General features: G+C 37.4%; 1 protein-coding gene across 1 annotated transcript in view; it reads left to right on the top strand.

Moving 5' to 3' along the window:
* The first annotated feature begins 1014 nt into the window (after positions 1 to 1014).
* Positions 1015 to 16698, top strand: part of TUSC3 (tumor suppressor candidate 3) — a 296682-nt gene continuing 280998 nt past the window's right edge. Inside the window, exon 1 of the mRNA XM_023219165.2 lies at positions 1015 to 1069. The gene's annotated coding sequence lies outside the window, so the exon portion shown is untranslated. The remainder of the gene's footprint in view (positions 1070 to 16698) is intronic.

Raw genomic sequence — 16698 nt, forward strand, 5'->3', positions numbered from 1 at the left:
TCTCCTGTTTTGTTTCTTACTTAGGTTATTTGGATTTTCTTGCTTCTTGGTTAACCTTGCTAATTGTCTATCAATTCTGTTTATCTTTTCAAAGAACCAGCTTTTTGTTTCAATTATGTTTTGTGTTCTTTTGTTTCGATATCATTTAGTTCTGCTCTGATCTTGGTTATTTCCTTTCTTCTGCTGGGTTTGAATTTGGTTTATTCTTGTTTCTCTAGTTCCCTGAGGTGTGACCTTAGCTAGCCAGTTTGTGCTCTTTTAGTCTTTTTGATGTAGGCATTTAGGGCTATGAACTTACCTCTTAGCATCGCCTTTGCTGTATCCCAGAGGTTTTGGTAGGTTGTGTCACTGTTACTCAGTTTGAAAAATTTTTAAATTTTCATCTTGATTTTGTTTTGACCCAGTGCTCATTCAGGAGCAGGTTATTTAATTTCCATGTATCTGCATGATTTTGAAGGTTTCCTTTGGAGCTGATTTCCAGTTTTAATCCTCTGTGGTCTGAGACAGTGCTGGGTATAATTTCAATTTTCTTAAATTTATTGAGACTTCTTTTGTGGCTTATCATATGGTCTATCTTGGGAAAGTGCCACGTGCTGTTGAATAGAATGTGTATTCTGTGGTTGTTGGGTGGAATGTTCTGTGTGTATCTGTTAAGTCAATTTGTTTCAAGGTATAGTTTAAATCCATTGTTTCTCTGTTGACTTTCTGTCTTGATGACCTGTCTAGTGCTGTCAGTGGAGTATTGAAGTTCCCACTGTAAGGGATAATTGGAAGGACAGCCCAGAAAGGAATGAGGCCAATAGACCCAAGTTCAGGCAAGATGATTGATTGTCAGTCCTGCTGGGCTACCTCTTGACAAAAGCAGAGGCGGCAGCCCCACTTACAGGCTATAGCAAGGTTTTATAGGGTGTAGAATTGGGTCAGGGTGAAGGAAAAAGAAAATAGTGGGCGGGGTGCTTTGTGCCAGGGTTCTGACATCCTGGAGATGTTTTTCTTGCCAGTTCTGTTGTGTAAGGTAGATGTCTTAACCACATCCTGAGACAGCTGGCCTCTGGTCAAACAGTTACAGGTAGGTTTGGGGAAGAGGGTTTTACTTTTTGGCCTTTGGGGCTTAGTCTATGGGAGGGGAAAACAGTCCAGTTGGGTGGACACTAACACCCACTATTATTGTGTTGGTGTCTGTCTCATTTCTTAGATCTATTAGTAATTGTTTTATAAATTTGGGAGCTCCAGTATTAGGCACATATATGTTTAGGACTATGATATTTTTCTGTTGGACACATCCTTTTACCATAATATAATGCCCTTATTTGTCTTTCTTAACTGCTGTAGCTTTAAAGTTTGTCTTGTCTGACGTAAGAATAGATACCCCTGTTTGCTTTTGGTGTCCATTTGCAAGAAATGCCTTTTTCCACCCCTTTAAGTTTATGTGAGTCCTTACATGTGTTAAGTGAATATCTTAAAGGCAACAGATAGTTGTTGTTGTCAATTCTTACCCATTCTGTGCTTCTGTATCTTTTAAGTGGAGCATTTAGGCCATTTACATTCAATGTTAGTACCAAGCTATGAGCTACCATTCCATTCATTATGCTATTTGTTGCCTGTATACCTTGGTTTTTTGTTATTTGTGTTTTTTAAATTCTATTTTTGTTTTATAGGTCCTGTGAGATGTGTGCTTTTAAGAGGTTCTCTTTTGATGTGTTTCCAGGATTTGTTTCAAGATTTAGCAGTTCCTGTAGTGGTGGCTTGGTAGTGGTAAATTCTTTCAGCATTTGTTTGTCTGAAAAAGACTGTGTCTTTCCTTCATATATGATGCTTAGTTTTACTGGATACACAATTCTTGGCTGATCATGGTTTTGTTTGAGGAGGCTGAAGATAGGGCCCCAATCCCTTCTAGGTTTTAGGTTTTCTGCTGAGAAATCTGCCCCTAATCTGACAGGTTTTCCTTTATAGGTTAGGTGGTGCTTTTGTCTCACAGCTTGTAAGATTCTTTGCTTCGTCTTTACTTTAGATAACGTGATAACAATGTGCCTAGGTAATCATCTTTGTGCAATCAATTTCCCCGGTGTTCTTTGTGCTTCTTGTATTTAGATGTCTAGGTCTCTAGTAACGCTGGGTTAATTTCCTCAGTTATTCCCCCAGAAATGTTTTCCAAAGTTTCAGATTTCTCTTCTTCCTCAGGAATGCTGATTATGCTTAGGTATGGTCATTTAACATAATCCCAGACTTCTTGGAGGCTTTGTTCATCTTTTCTTATTCTTTTTTTTTTTTTTTTTTTTTTTTGGTCTTTGTTGGATTGGGTTAATTCGAAGACCTCATCTTTGAGCTCTGAATTTCTTTCCTCTATTTTTTTCAAGTCTATTATTGAGCCTTTCCAGAACATTTTGCATTTCTGTAGGTGTGTCCAGTGTTTCCTGAAGTTTTTATTGTTTTTTCCTTATGCTATCTATTTCCTTGAATATTTCTCCATTCACTTCTTGTATCATTTTTTGGATTTCCTTGCATTGGGCTTCACCTTTCTCTGGTGCATCTCTGATTAGCTTAATAAGTAATCTCCTGGCATTCTTTTTCAGGTAAATTGGTTTGGATCCATTGCTGGTGAGCTGGTGTGATTTTGGGGGGGTGTTAAAGAGCCTTGTTTTATCATATTACCAGAGTTGGTTTTCTGGTTGCTTCTCATTTGGGTAGGCTCTGTCAGAGGGAAGGTCTGGGGCTGAAGGCTGTCGTTCAGGTTCTTCAGTCCCCTGGGGTGTTCCCTTGATGTGGTACTCTCCCCCTTTTCCTATAGATGTGGCTTCCTGAGAGCAAAGCTGTAGAGATTATTATCTCTCTTCCCACCTTGCCACCCGGCAAGTCTACCAGGCTCTAGGCTGGTCCTGCGGGTTGTCTGCACAGAGTCCTGTGATGTGAACTGTCTATGGGTATCTCAGCCATGGATACCAGCACCTGTTCCTGTGGAGGTGGCAGGGGGGCGAAATGGACTCTGTGAGGGTTCTTAACTTTGGTGGTTTAATGCTTTACTTTTGTGCTGGTTGGCCCCTTGCTGGGAGGTGGCACTTTCCAGAGAGTGTCAGCTGTGGTAGTATGGAGAGGAACTGGCAGTAGGCAGGGTCCTAGAACTCCCAAGAGTGTATGCCCTTTGTCTTCAGCTACCAGGGTGGGTAGGGAAGGAACATCAGGTGGAGGCAAGGCTAGATGTGTCTGAGCTTAGACTCTCCTTGGGCAGTCTTGCTGCAGCTGCTGTGGAGGATGGGGGTGAGGTTTCCTGGTCAATGGATTTGTGTACCTAGGAGAATTATGGCTGCCTGTGCTGAGTCGTCCAGGTTGTCAGGGAAGTGGGGGAAATCCAGCAGTCACAGACCTCACCCAGCTCTCACACCATCCAAAGGGCCGGTCTCACTCCCAGCGTGTACCCACTAATAGCACTGAGTCTGTTTCCAGGCTGTGGGTGAGCAGAGTTGAGAACTTGCCCCAAGCTACCCACCTCCCAGCTTCAAAAGAAAAGGGCTTTAGTTATTCCCACGCCCTCCTGCAAGTTTTGGCCAGGAGGCTTCTCAGTCGGTTCAAATTGTTACGAAGTTCAGCTAGATACTCCTTCGCCCTGTGGCATTTCCCCCTGTTGCTGGCTGCCCTGCGGAAGGATCCCAGTGATGCCAGGCAGGAATGGCCTGCTTGGGGACCCAGCGAGTTCCCAGAACCTTTCCTGCTGCTTCCTCTGCTCCTGTATTTCACTTGGCTGTCTAAATTGATTGAGCTCCAAGTAAGGTCAGAATCTTCTCCCACAAACAGGTTCCCCAGTCGGGGGCTGTGTTGAGGGGCCGAGGATGTCCCTTTCCCACTTCTGCAGTTTGGGTACTCATAGTTTTTGGGGTGTCTCCCGGGTCTTGCAGGAGCAGTCCACTTCCTGCAGAGGATGTGTGGGTCCTCTGGGGATCCCTGATTTATTCCCGCAGTGGCTTTGGAGCTAAAATTCATGATGCGAGCCTCCGCGTGCTGCTTGGTCCAGTCCAAGTCAGAGCTGCAATCTGTTGCCGCGTCCTGTCCGCCATGTTCTGAAGAAACTCTTTCTTCATAACCAATGAATGCGGCTGGGCGCGGTGGCTCATGCCTGTTAAATCCCAGATCTTAGGAAGGCATAGGGGGGAGGATAGCTTGAGCCCAGGAGTTCCAGACCTGCGTGAATAATATAGCGAGACACCGTTCTCCACAAAAAGGGAGAAAAAAAAAGCCAAAAAAAAAAAAAAAAATGAATACAGACATTGAAGGTATATCAAATTAAAAGATAGCAAGAATAAAACATTTGTATATATAATCAAATTAAAACATTAATATACAATATTATTTTAAAATTTACTAAACTGAATATAAAAAGACTATGAAACTATAGTATGGATATGTGATGATTATAGCAAAGTTGTGAAGATGAAACGTAAGTCCTTCTGGTGATGGAGCAAGCATCAACTCTTTACTTACAATTGTTTCCTTTCTTTACTTTCTTTTGAGCAAGTCATAAGACCCCTGGATTCTGTGAAATATCAATCATTCTTTGATGGACAAAAAGTGTTTAGCAGCCAGGAGAGAAGCATTTAATGGCTTTTAGGTTACTAAGAGAACCTGGTCCAAGCTTTATAATAATAACTTTAGTATGTACCATACGCCAAACCTACTTCTGAGCACTTTGCATGTCATAAATCATGTAATCATCACCATTCTATGTGGTAGAGAATTTTGACAAATTATTTGACAAGTGACTTTTATCTAGAATATATAAGTAACTATTACAACTCAATAATAAAAGACAAATAACTATAAAAATTGGGCAAAGTATCTGAATAGACATTTCTCCAGAGAATATATGCAAGTGGTCAACTGCTATTTTCATTGTATAGATAGGTAAACTGAGGTTCATAGACTAAAGAAATTTCACATGGTGGCAGAGTCAGGTTTTGAAGCTACGCAAACTAGATCATAGCCTCTACACAATGACTGCCTGTTAATGTTATCTCCCTATGATATTAAATTCATTTTCCGAATTTGGGAAGATATTCCTGCCTTAACAAAGTACTATTTTGCATAGAAGCTAACTCTATGTTTAAACCAAGATGGTAGATCTTGTATAGACATGGCAAAAAGTTGGTTTGCAGGCATTTAATTCTTAAAATTTAGTCTATTACACTCTTGTGTGATGGTACTGATACCCATTTTCCAGCCTGACAATTTACCTTTGCATCTGTACAAAGCTGCTAAAGCTCTTGCTTCAGAAATACCTTCCAACAATGAGCAGAAAGGATGCTGTTACTTATTAATAATTCTGAACACTAACTCCCTGGGCCAGAGAAGCCAAGGGAAAGAGAATTTACTTTTTTGTAGCAAGTGTAGAACAAATTCAAAACCAATTTTTCTGGTGTAAAGGGTTAGTAAAGGGAGAAAATAAAAAGAATGTCTTTGGGCAATGGCTTCCATTCTTTCTTTTGTTTTTTTCTCTTTATCTTTCTCCTCCTCCTCATCTTCCTCCCCCTTTTCCCCTTCCTCTACCTTCTTTTTTTCTTGTTTCACCTCTATATGTCTGTCTCTCTCTCTGTTTTTCTGGTATGCAGACATTTAGAAGACTCCTGTTTTGATCCATAAAAACGTAAGTTTGCAACTGAGTAATTACAGAATAAAATTTTGCATCAGGAGACTGATTTACTACAAATTACTTAGCATGAATTTTAAATAACTTTATACATATTGGGAAGAATAAAAATATATGCTGTTATTTTAGCTAGCCTAAATTAGAGGAGTCCTTCATCGCTGTGAATCACATCATAAATTAAAATCAGAGGAACTTTCTCTAGTGGCATAGAATAGTCTTAATATAAACATTGGAAAATTACTATGTTCTGGTCAAAATTATTTGTAAAAGATAATATTTATCATGAGCACCATAATAGGACTTGATAAACTCACCTGATTGTGCAGTTTATGCTATTCTCATTTTATGTGCTCTTAATGAGAAAGCATCTGGCAAATGAATGCCTGAGTGGCAGGAAGGTGGTAGAATGGAATAATAGCTCTTCATATTGTTTAATGGGCTGTACTGAAACAACTTTTTCAGATCATGAAGGTTTTTGATTATTACCAAATAATTAGTGCTGCAAAGCACTATTAAGTTATCTTTTTCATTCACCTGCATTAAAGAGACTATAAAGGGAAAACCCACATAGCTTGACTTATCTTCTGTTATCAGTTCATAGCTTCTCTACAACCAGGACGATTACACTACTATAGCCAAGTGATTTATACTCATTTCTGAGTACCCCAGAATATGCTGTGACATCACAGCTTTTCCAAACCTGCGTATGAAGTTGTTATTTCCTTCCCATGGAGCTTTACTTGCCTATTTGGTCATTAGTGTGCTTGCACATTAATTTAGCAGCATTCCTTGATGATAATGTTACAGATGAAGAAACTTTTGGACTTAGGAAAAAGATTCCTAAAGTACCTGTAAGGTGTTATTTAGTAAGACTCTATCAAACTGTACTCTGATAGCCTCAGACTTAATCAAGCCATAGTGAGTCTAGTCAATTGGAGCATGGCAAACTGGCCAAAATGGTTTACTGGTTACCATGATAACTGATTCTTCCAGGTAAGAACCAGAGTCTGTTTAACTAGAGTGTGTTTCAACAGAGCAGATAGCGAGTGACTAATGCCTGCCAGCTGGACGGTTCTGCTTATTGGGTTGTAGTCTTACTACTCCAAGAATGAAGCAAGCATGAATTCAAGCCCTGAACACTTGATAATTCAGGAAGAACCGTATGGTTATACAAATACAAATAGCAATGTATGACTGGGTGCAACTCAACCCATTCATTCATGAATTCAACAAATATTTCTTGGATCCCTATTATGTGCCAAGCAATGTTGTGAATCTAGGCATAATAGCAGGCAACAGTGCAGAGAAAAACCTTTGCTTTCATGGTGCTTTCTATCTGGTGATCTGTTGAAGCCTGAAACAAATATATGTGTTAAAGCTATTCAGTGTTTAAATATATTGTATCATGCTCGTATATCCATCTTTTCATCTAATAAAGTTTAATTTACCTCTGTGTATCAATTAGCTTTACTTTTTCAATTGGAGATATGGGACTTTGGTTTTTAACCAAAATGTATAATACAGTTAAAACTTTACTGTCTATCAAGCAAATTGAATTATTATTTAATTACAGCCAGTGTCTAATGCCTCAGAGACCATGACTTCGTGAGGCACATGATGGCCCTTCTTTCCTGTCCAAAACATGGTCATGATTGATAACTTCTTGGAATCCTTGAAGACTTCTTTTTTTTTTATTATTTTGAGACAGAGTTTCACTCTTGTTGCCCAGGCTGCAGTGCAATGGTGTGATCTTGGCTGACTGCAACTTCCGCCTTCTGGGTTCAAGCGATTCTCCTGCCTCAGCCTCCTAAGTAGTTGGGATTACAGGCACCCACCACCATGCCCAGCTAATTTTTGTATTTTAGTAGAGATGGAGTTTCACCATGTTGGCCAGGATGGTCTCGAACTCCTGACCCCGTGATCTGCCTGCCTCAGCCTCCCAGAGTGCTGGGATTATAGGCATGAGCCACTGTGCCTGGCCAAAGACTTGTGATACAAATATCTGCTTTCTAGAGAATTTAAGAAATTTTCCAGTGCCAAATGTATCATTATTTTGTATAATATTCTAAAAGCAAAAATGCCCAAGATGGGACACCATAGAACTACACTCTTAGTGTAAGGATAGAAATAAATGAAACTACTATGTGGAAAGAAACAGCAGGGAAACTTACATATCTCAATCTTAGCACAAAGTAGGGACAGGTTAAAAAAGATTTTGAAGCACAAGCAGATTTATATTCTGAATTCACACCACCAATGTGGTCCAAAAAACTCATGAAGAAATTTTCACTTAAAATGGTCTTAGTCTATACCAACAGTGATCAAAAGACATTATTGATTACAAACCATGCAAATTGATTTGAGATGTAAAATGCTTTTTAAAAATGCACCTTATATTTAATAAAATGTGATCAAAGTTTTGCTCCATAAAACTGCATTTGGTGTTTCTGATACTGAATTATAAAAGTCTTAATTTTCAGATCAGGAAGTCAAGTTCCTGTAAAACTTTTATCTGCAAACACCTTTCATCAAAACATGCTTAAAATAACCCATAGGATTTTGGAATTAAAGACCAAACATAAAGGTACTTTATGAATTAGTTACTTCTCTGCAGTGCAACCCTGTCTTTTTCTCTTAAATGACTTAGATGCTGACTTGGCTGATTTTTCTTTGTAGTCTACTTTAGGTTCAAGGTGACTTCAAAGTCAACAGACACTTCCTCCTTTTCTGTCACAATCATCTTAGCGATCCCTAGTTCATCATGATATGCTCAGGGAATAAACATTGAAATTAATTTAATCCAGCTGTTTGACACTCAAATTCAAATTTTAAAACTCAAATTCAATCCCAGCATAAAAACTCAAATTCAGCAGTTTTGTCTGAGGGAACTTGTGAATTTATAGACTCAATATATCCTGTTTTTTTCTTCGAGGGAACAATGCTTCATGTTGTAAGTAGTCAGATTGTGCTAGATTATTTTTGCTGAAACAAACTGTAATGACATCAGTATTATTTTGAAACATGCATTTTAAAGGTTGTTTTTCTCCTAAAGGCAGCATCTTTTCTGCCAGGGCCTAACTGTAGCAGACTCATTTCTTTGGAAAAATTTCAGTACATCTAAGAATTCTACATCAAGAGGAAATCACTGGAAAATTACCTTGTGAATCTCTTTGGAACTGAAGCAGTTATTTTTTAATTATTGCACAGAACCTGAATACTCAAAGCAATTACATGGGTTTCTATACCTTAGAACCTAGTGTAAGTTAATCTGGTGTTTTGAAATTGTAAAAACCTAACTTTAAAGTCAAAGATGAGTGCCCAATGTAGGAAAAAAATGCTTATATAAAATTAGAAATAGTTCTTAGCTTATTTTTAAAGTTAAATTTAATAATGCATTTATAATTAAGCTTGTAAGGATCTTAAAATGGTTTTTATCCTTAACATTTGAGTTAGGAGACATTCAGTCTTGTCTTAACTCATACACTAGCTATCCAACTTAGAGAATGTCTCAAGTAATCTTTTGCATTTGTCTGAATAGTAGATGAAGAAAAAAGTTCTATGAGATTTTCCTTAATTCCTGTTTTTGTTGTTGCCATTGTTTTGCTTTTAAAAATCAAGTCATCCTAGTAGAATTCAGTTTTGTCTTTTTCTGATTTTCTTCCATGTTGTGATGGAGAGTATGATTCTCTGTTGTTCCACTGTTAATTGGTCACTGAGAGGGCCATTGATAATTGAATATTCTTTCTTTCATCATTTTTTGTAAAATATTTCTTTCCTTCAGCATAAAGGAATTAGTTCCTGAGTACAGTATTTACATTCATGACTTTACCCTTCTTTTGATGTCATTTCACTGATGTTTGAGAAGCAATCTCATTACATACAGCTAAGGACAAATTGAGATTAAGTGTACAGTCTTGGCTTACAGTTTAAGAGCTTGGCCTATTTGGAAAGGATTCAGAAAGGAGGTATAAATGTTATTAAAAAGTAATAAAACCTATGGGAGAATGACTAAAACACAACACTGCTAGGGTTTTTTAAGGGTAGTCAACAAGTACGTGCACTATGGTGTCATTCTACTTGGGGTTCATTGCCTACAGTCATTCAATAGTGTTAAATAGGAAAGTTCTTCAGCCCAAAAAAAGTGATTCTGAGCTTTTCTCTATCTTCTTTGACAATGATCCTTCTACATCTTGAACTCACTAAGTCAAAAACTATATCTGAAAGCATGGTGTATGGGAATATGAGTGAAAAAATTCTAAACAGAATTAATTGCAGTAAATTATACATACTGCGTTAGAGTGTAATTCTGCTTTGGGCTAGGACACTTCTAATTTCTAAGCCTTGCATTTGTAGTTATTTGCACTAATTGATCTTATTCTGACCTCCCAGTTTCATTGGGAGATGACAATAATATTAGTGCTGAAAGGGTAAAGCCTTTTCTCATTTGCACCTTGGGAAAACACTGATTTGGTTTCTGTTGGAACCTGCTGTCCATGTGGTAAACTCCACCAAAACCAGGAAGTGACTTTCTGGCTTTGAATGTATTTCCTTCTTAAAGTCTTTGGTCATCTAAAGTTCTTGGATATGTAATCAGTCATCTTGATTTATGTTTGTTCTCTGTGTTTCTTTTTATCTCTCTGCTTTTTTTTCAGGACACAATATCTTTTCTATATATGCTTCTAACATAGAGTTTATTATCCACAATATCTTTCTGTAATATTCTACTTAGAATTCAACAATATAACTCCGTTTCCCATAAAATAAGCATTTAACTTTATGTTATGCAATTTAAAAAAAATAGTTAAAATCTAGATTTCTTGGCAAGATGGTAGTGTCAGCAAAGGAATGTACTACAAAATAGAAAGCAATATATAAATAGGTAAAATACTGATTAGTAATTAAAAACAGAAGGAGTATCATGCACATTTTAGAGCTCTAAAGTATTTCTGCTAAATGTATTCTTGATGAGTCTCTGCTGAAAAGCAAAAATAAAGAGTATCATATAATTATCATCCTGAGAGAAACAGAATTTTGTTTGTCTGGTTGGTTGGTTTTGTTTTTTTCCTGAAGAAAAGAGGACAGATGCCCTGGTGGAATCCTGCAGACAACTTCTTAATGTGAGAGGGAAAAAACTGTGTTTTCCTAAGAAATGGAGGCCCACTGTGTGTTGAAGGGCTAGTCAAGGGTGTTCATTTCACCACGCCATTCCTTTTTGGATGAGCACACTGGGGCAGATGCACGAAGAGTGAGCTGCTTCATGATCGAGAAGATCAACATAGCCACGACCCTCTCCCTAAGGGTTCCATCTCTGCTTATGCAGAGACTTGATTCTTCATCATGGGTCTACTAGTTATTAGATGTCTGTTTTCCTCTTCACTCTGTCAGATTAGCATGAGCTATACATTACTAGATATTCTTTCTTTTTTCTCCTTAAGTTTAGATCTGATGCCCCCCTCTAATAAACATTTGGGGTTTTAGTAATAATCATCTTAGTTTTAACCCATTCAATTCTTGCCAGACTATAAAACATCTCTAGGCCAGTCTAGAGACTTCTACAAAGGAATACAGAAGCAGAGAAAAATCACAACAGATATGAAAACATTCTTTATATTAGAAGTGATGCTTTCAGGAGATTCAAGGGATTTCTCTCTCTTGAATATATAAATTAAGAAATATTTATCAAATATCTTCTATTTTAGAAATACATTAAAAGATTTTACATGAGACTCCAATAAAAAGGGAATAATCTGAGTTAAGAGTGCAGACAAATTAAAAAAAAAAAAACCCAAGTGCTGACTTAAAAATAATATAGGAGGGCAGATGAACAGAAGATTTGACCCTGAAGAGAATTAATTAATGAAGGTAAAGGCATGCCACACAAATTCTCTCAGAACACAGAGGGGAAAGTCAGAATAAAGACCAGAAGGCTTGTAATAAAATTCCCTAGAGATAAGCTTCTCAAGCAATAATGAAGCAGTTGGAACCACCAAAGCATGATTTATGAAAGAATTAATTGATAAGCTAGATTTCATTGAAATTAAACTTCTGCTCTGTGAGAAACACTGTCTAGAGAATGAGAAGACAAGTCACAGACTAGGAAAAATACTTAGAACAGACACATCTGATAAAGGACTCTTGTCCAAAATATACAAAGAACTTTAATTTCAACAAAAGAAATCAAGTCCATTTAAAAATGGGCAGAAGATCTGAATGGACACATCACCGAAGATATACAGGTGACAAATAAATGTTTTGAAAATATGTTCTATATCAAATGTTATAAAAGATGCAAATTAAAAGATGCCACTGCAAAATCATTAGAATGGCCAAAATCCAAATCACTAACACGAAATGCTGGAGCGTATGGAACAACAGAAGTTCTTTCATTGCTGCTGGGAATACAAAAATGGTACAGGTACTTCGGAGAACAGTTTGGCAGTTTCTTTTAAGGCTAAAAATACTCTTACCATGTGATTCAACAGTTGTGCTCCTTGGTATTGACCCAAATGAATTGAAAACGTATGTCCACAGAAAAGCCTGCACACAGATGTTTATAGCAGCTGTATTCACAATTTCCAATACTTGGAAGCACTAAGATGTCCTTCAGTAGATAAATGGATAAACTGTGGTATATCCAGACAATGGAATATTATATAGTGTTAAACATAAATGAGCTATCAAGCCATGAAAAGACAGGGAAGAAACATAAATGTCTATTACTAAGTAAAAGAAGCCAGCCTGAAAAGACTCTACACTATATGATTCCAACTATATGACATTCTAGAAAAGGAAAAATTATGAAGACAGTAAAGAGATCAGTGGAGGCTGGGAGGTGGTTGACACCTGTAATCCCAGTACTTTGGAAGGCAAAGGAAGGAAGATGGCTTGAGCACAGCAGTTCAAGACCAGCCTGGGAAACATAGGAAAAACTGGTCCCTACAAAAAAAAAAAGCTAAAAATTAGCCTAGGCATGGTGGTGTGTGCCTGTAGTTACAGTTACTTGGGAAGCTGAGGCAAAAAGATTGCTTGAGTTCAGGAGGCGGGGGTTGTACCACTACACTCCAGGCTGGGCAACAGAGAAAGAGCCTGTCTCAAAAAAAAAAAAAAAAAAAAAAAAAACAGTGGTTGCCACAGGTTGAAGGAGGGAAAGATAAATAGATAGAACAGAGAGATTTTTAAGGCAATAAAACTAATGTGCATGATACAATAGTAGATGCCTTCCGTATACACTGTCAAAACCCATAGAATGTGGGTTTGTAATGTAACCTTAATATAAACTATGGACTTTGGTTGATAATTAGGCTCATGAATTATAACCAGTGTACCATTCTGATGTGTGATGTTGATGGTAGGGAAGGTCGGGTATGTGTTGGGACAGGAGTTATATGGGAATTCTCTATACTTTCTGCCCAATTTTTCTGTAAACCATTAAGAGTAAAGTGTATTTTAAAAGTAGTATACAGCAGGTCCTCAAATAAACTCCTTCCATTCGAAGTCCTTTCATTAAAACAGATGAGAAAAACAATCCCTTCCTGCCAGAGCCACTGTCTCTGTGGAGTTGGCATGTTCTCCCACTGTCTGGGTGGATTTTCTCCAATTCCTCTGGTTTTCTCTCACATCCCAAAGATTCAGGAAATTGCTGTGTCTACGTGGTCCCAGTGAGACTGAGTGTGGGTGTAAGTGGCTCTGTGATAGGATGGTGTCCTGGCCAGGGCTGGTTCCTGCCTTGTGTCCTGAGCCAAGGGGACAGGCTGCAGCCACCCCCAACCCTGCAGTAAGTGGGTTGGAGAATGAAAGAATGAATGAATGAATGAATGAATGAATGAATGAATGAATGAAATTATTGTCAAAAATTCAAGTAGATGATAATCATAAAAATGCAAGACAATAAAAGATGCAGTAGAAATGTGTTCAGCAAGCTCCCTTCTTTACAGTTACTTGTTTTCTAACTGTGTGGCTGGAGGAGGTGCTCCTCACAATTCTCATTTTGCAAATGTGTCTTCTTTGATTTAATCCCCCACCACTACAACCTCCACTCATTGATTCATCAGAACTTGGTAAATCATTATCTTAGTTCCTTTGATTTATCTTTCTTAAATGTCTGTATAGCTCATGTTTATTTCAGCGTTTAGTATTGGAAGTGATTTTGTCTTTAGAAATTTGGTGATGTTCTTGTGACCAGAAATATGCCTTAGAAACTTCACTCTTGTTTAGATAAATTACTTTTGGTAAAATTGTTTTGTTATACATCTTTTAACTTAGGGCTACAGTTTCCAAGGACCTATTGAGGATTTTAAGTGAAGATTTACTCTATTAATTGTTCTTGGAAGAAGAAAATAGCTATTTTAATACTACTAAAACTTTTCCTTCTCCGAGATCAGAGATCAGATATCTTAAATTTACTTAAATTTTTAGGAAGGGAATAAGCATTCACAGAAAAGACTTTATGAATCATAGTGTTATAAGTTTACTTATAACTAAAATTTCTTTCGTGTTCTGATTTTTTTTTTTTTTTTTTTTGGTGAGATGGAGTTTCGCTGTTGTCACCCAGGGTGGAGAACAATGGTGTGATCCCAGCTCACTGCAACGTCCCCCCTTCAGGTTCAAGCTATTCTCCTGCCTTAGCCTCCCACATAGCTGGGATTGCAGGTGCTTGCCAACACATCCAGCTAATTTTTGTATTTTTAGTAGAGACGGGTTTTGCCACTTTGGCCAGGCTGGTCTTGAACTCCTGACCTCAGGTGATCCACCCGTCCCTGCCTCCCAAAGTGCTAGGATTATAGGCGTGAGCCACTGCACCTGGCCCCCAGTTCTACTGATTTAACATCATAGTTGAATAACATAATTTATGAATTTCAGTGCTTCATCTGGTTATGTGCACAAGAAAAAAATTGATTAAAACAGGCTAAACTATGTAAATAATGTATAACCAGAATATTTCTAATTTTTCAAAAATATATGTGACATATATAAAATCCTTAGCTTTGAGAAAACTTCTTTGGTGTATTTTCTAGTGGGAATATCTGGCAGGAATTTTCCAACCTGGAATTGACCTGTTTCAAACATATAGGGAAAGTAAAATAAAAGTCTTAATGCCTAAAACTTGATAAATTTCCCTTTCTATGGTAACCTTCCAAAATGTCTGTCTCAAATAATTTCTGTAATTTAAAAGCCTAAGAGATTCTGGCAGACTTTCAGACGAGACAGTGGACCGCAGAAATGAACATAAAATAAATTTCTGAAACTTTTCTCTCTAGAAAGTTAAATTTCTATATTATAATTAGGTAATTTATGATATGCTACAAGTAAATCGTTTTGCAGGTGATTTTTGAAGGTCTGAGTTTTATCTCTGGCCATTCCTTCCATTAGAGGGAAAATGATGTTCAAAGTAGTTTAAGAGCTTCTCTGGTCACCTCAATTTCTTCCTAAAGTATTCACCAAACCCAAGCTTGTAGTTCAGAGTGGGACATCAAAGTAAGTAAGTTTTTCTTCTGGAACACAGCTCATTTCACTATGTTAAGGATGGTATTAGGGCCATCGTAAGGACGTAGTTGCCAAAGACTCTCCAGTCTTACGCTAGAAACCAGGTTAATTATAAATGTTTTACTTCATATGGTGTCGATAATTCACATTTTACTTCTAACAAACAAGATCACATCTATTATGGTGTAGAAATATTTTCACATATTTTATGCCATTAAATGGTAAATGCTTTGTAGACATAAAGAGAATGACTATGTTTAGGGTGGAATATACCCACTGATCATCTCCGCAGTTCCACATACAGAAGTTGATAATGTCTAGGTGATTTTACAGCTAAGTAAATAGACTCTCAGTGAGGTTATGCACCCTGCCGAATGTTATCTAACCAGGAAATTACAGAAGTAGGGTTCAAAGCCTAACCCAGAGTCCTTAACAATGTATGCTGCCTTCAAGAAGCTGGATGGAAAATAGCTCACCTTGGGCCTGTGTTTCTCATTCTTTTTATTTGCCCCAAATAACTGCTAGTACAGTAAGTGCTCAGCAAAAGAATATTAACTTATTTCTGACTCAGCACCCAGTTTCACCGTGGTGAGTTGTCAATATTAGTTTTGGAAGATGTAGTATTTGCATGCTTTCTAGCATAACTGGTAAATAATTAAAAGAGTATATGATTATAAGGGCTACAACCTTGTCTGTTTACAACACTGCAGCAAAAATAATTTCAGTGCTTCCTGAAGGAAATATTTGATCCCATACCATGTCCTTGCTAGTAGAATACATGTCACTTTCCTATGAAATGATATTGAGAAAAACTTGGCTTCATCTGAATTTGCTCTTCAACTTGAAGTCTTGTTCCATTGTCATCCAAAGCATTGGTCTTCAGTTGCAGGTTCATAAAGTAGATCGCTGACGCAGTAATTAAATCTCACTAGGTATAGCAAATGGAATGGGTATAAGAAAAGCCACATGCGTCCTGGAATTTATAGTACTGAGAAAATTCAGAGAAAACAATGCATCATTTTACAGCTGGGAGATTAGGATGACATTTTTTAACAAGTTAATATGTATGTTTGTTTTCTCTTAGAATATCTTAAATTTGAATGTCCAAAGAAATAAAAGAATACTTTATAAAAATAAGTGAAATAGCCAGGAGATACTGACAGTTTAGAACTTGGTGTTTATTTCACAGTCCCACTTCTCACATTGCTCCTTCATACTCACACACCACTCATCCCAACCCTGACCACATCTACCAGCGTCCCAACAACCAGTATTATCACAGTGTTTAAATTACTTGGCTAACTAAAGGAATTTCTTGTTTATATTGAAGTCATGTCCCTTCTGTGACACTCGCAGATGAAGAGATTAATTTCCTTTATTTTGATATTACCTTTCCAAATGTTTTGAAATGGCCAATTGCTATAATTCAACTACTATATTTATAGGTGCCCCCTTTATACCTGGTTTGCTGCTACCTGATAATAACAGCTAATATTATTGCGAAATTGTTATGCTGTCAGGCACCATGCTACACCTAAAGGTTTAAACTATCCTATTTGGACATCAACAATCCAAAGCGG

This window comes from Piliocolobus tephrosceles, chromosome 7, assembly GCF_002776525.5.
Source record: "Piliocolobus tephrosceles isolate RC106 chromosome 7, ASM277652v3, whole genome shotgun sequence".
NCBI classification, from domain to species: Eukaryota; Metazoa; Chordata; class Mammalia; order Primates; family Cercopithecidae; genus Piliocolobus; species Piliocolobus tephrosceles.